The sequence below is a fragment of the Botryllus schlosseri genome, chromosome 3 (genome assembly GCF_051294905.1).
Source record: "Botryllus schlosseri isolate E-star chromosome 3, Bs_hap1, whole genome shotgun sequence".
In the NCBI taxonomy this organism is placed as follows: Eukaryota; Metazoa; Chordata; class Ascidiacea; order Stolidobranchia; family Styelidae; genus Botryllus; species Botryllus schlosseri.
In genome coordinates this window covers 3,746,857-3,748,731 of record NC_137238.1, presented here as the reverse complement: position 1 = coordinate 3,748,731, position 1,875 = coordinate 3,746,857, and positions in this window count along the sequence as shown.

Here is a 1,875-nt window from a genome sequence, read left to right as displayed (position 1 = left end):
CTCGTGGAAATGATCATTGACAATATTAGTGATACATGGGTTCGGACTGTATAATGCAAGTGTTAATGCAGGGAAGGAGCGATGTTCCCTCTAATTTTTTCGCGATTCACTGCGCGGTCCCTTGGACAACAATGCGCATCTACTAACAATAGGCTTACCATACGTCCTCTTTTAAGAAGATTTGTCCTCTTTTTTGACTTTTTTGAAAGTGTCCTCGGAGGACGCCCTTTTGTCCTCTTTTTTGAGATTTTGTCCTCTTTTTTGAAAATTTTGGTCAGATTGAGAGCAAATTGCGAGTGATACGCCGCAAATTAGCACAGAAGTGAAGCTCCGGCGGGTATTTTTTTTTTAGTCATCCAATCACAAAGTGGGAAAAATTCACCGGTTTTTGAGAATTCTTGACCGGCATTGCAAGTCTGAAATTTCTGAAAAAGTGTCCTCTTTTTCGATTTACAAAATATTGTAAGCCTAACTAACAAAAAGTCATAACTTTGGATTTTTTGTGCGCAGCTTAGATTTTCTGTGCGCAGAGACCGTGTCATCACTGCGCGATTGCGCACGTGCGCAGTTTAGAGGGAACATTGGACAGGAGCTAGTTCAGATGGTGTCTTACATTGGATCGATACTCATTCAGGCTAAATCAGGCCATACGATTTGTCAGTGAATCCACCCCAGTTAATGTTACTCACCTACACCACGGTCCACGTATGATATAGCCCCACGCGGTACTACTGCATGTGCATATCGCGATGAGGGGCAGAGCTATGTGGTCGCTCTTTCGGCGCAAGCACATCGAAATCAAACGTTTTGACAACATGCGGTGCCGATGGCCATTAAGAGGTTAATATGACTGCGGTTTTCAGTCCATGCTCCGATTATTGGACAACTAAAAAATTTTCAGCTTTTTCAAATTCGTAAAAACTTGGAAATTGAAATTAATTCAAAATTTGTAAAACAAATGCAGCAAATATCAGTTCGTATCAAATCAGAGTGCTCATAAGCACGAGACTGGCAAATGTCTGCTCAGTAACCTTGACTCGTTTTGCACGATACTGTTCTCCTCTGTAGCAATTTCAAGAAAACCAGAAATTAGATTGGAATCAAAATTAAAGCATTTCACAGATTAGGTTAGAAACAGATTACCGGTATTTCGTTCTCATTTCTCTAATTCGAAAAACTAGAATTATCTATTGCAGCAAACAATACGTTGATATTGTCATATTTATTCCACTGGAAGCTTTTCGTCACAACGGCAATATTCTTTCTATATTTCAAACTTGGTTAACCTCATTTACTGGCGTTCACTGCTGAAGAGAGCCATCAGTCGAAAAGCTTCCAGTGGAATAGATATGACAATATGAACGTATTGTTTTCTGCAATATTCAAGTTCTGTACTTCGAAAACTCTATTTAGAAAAATCTGCTGAGTACTTCTCGGCGTTCTCAAAATTTCTGTTTAAGCGGGCCTGTCAACGTGTCATTTATTCATTTATTGATAGTTGTATCCATTCAAAACCCCTGCAAAATTGTGTTTTGCTGGAAAGATATTAGGAGGGTATAGAAACGACTTGAAGTAGTCTTCTAATCAGACACCACCTCGGCCTAGACTTGTCTTTATAACCTGTTTACTGCTTAGATGTAAATACAATAGTAATATTGCTTTCACGACTACAATCAATCAATCAGGTTTATTATTATTTTCATCGTTTCAAAACATCACAAGACTGCGATACAATGAAAAGACAGGAAGGTGTCGAAACAACATGGAGTAGCCTTTAAGATCAGACACTCACCTTAGCCTAGGCGAAGTAAAGAAGGGGCATGCACACTGAATCAAAAGTAATTCAGAGAATATAAGACGCAAGCGACAAAATGA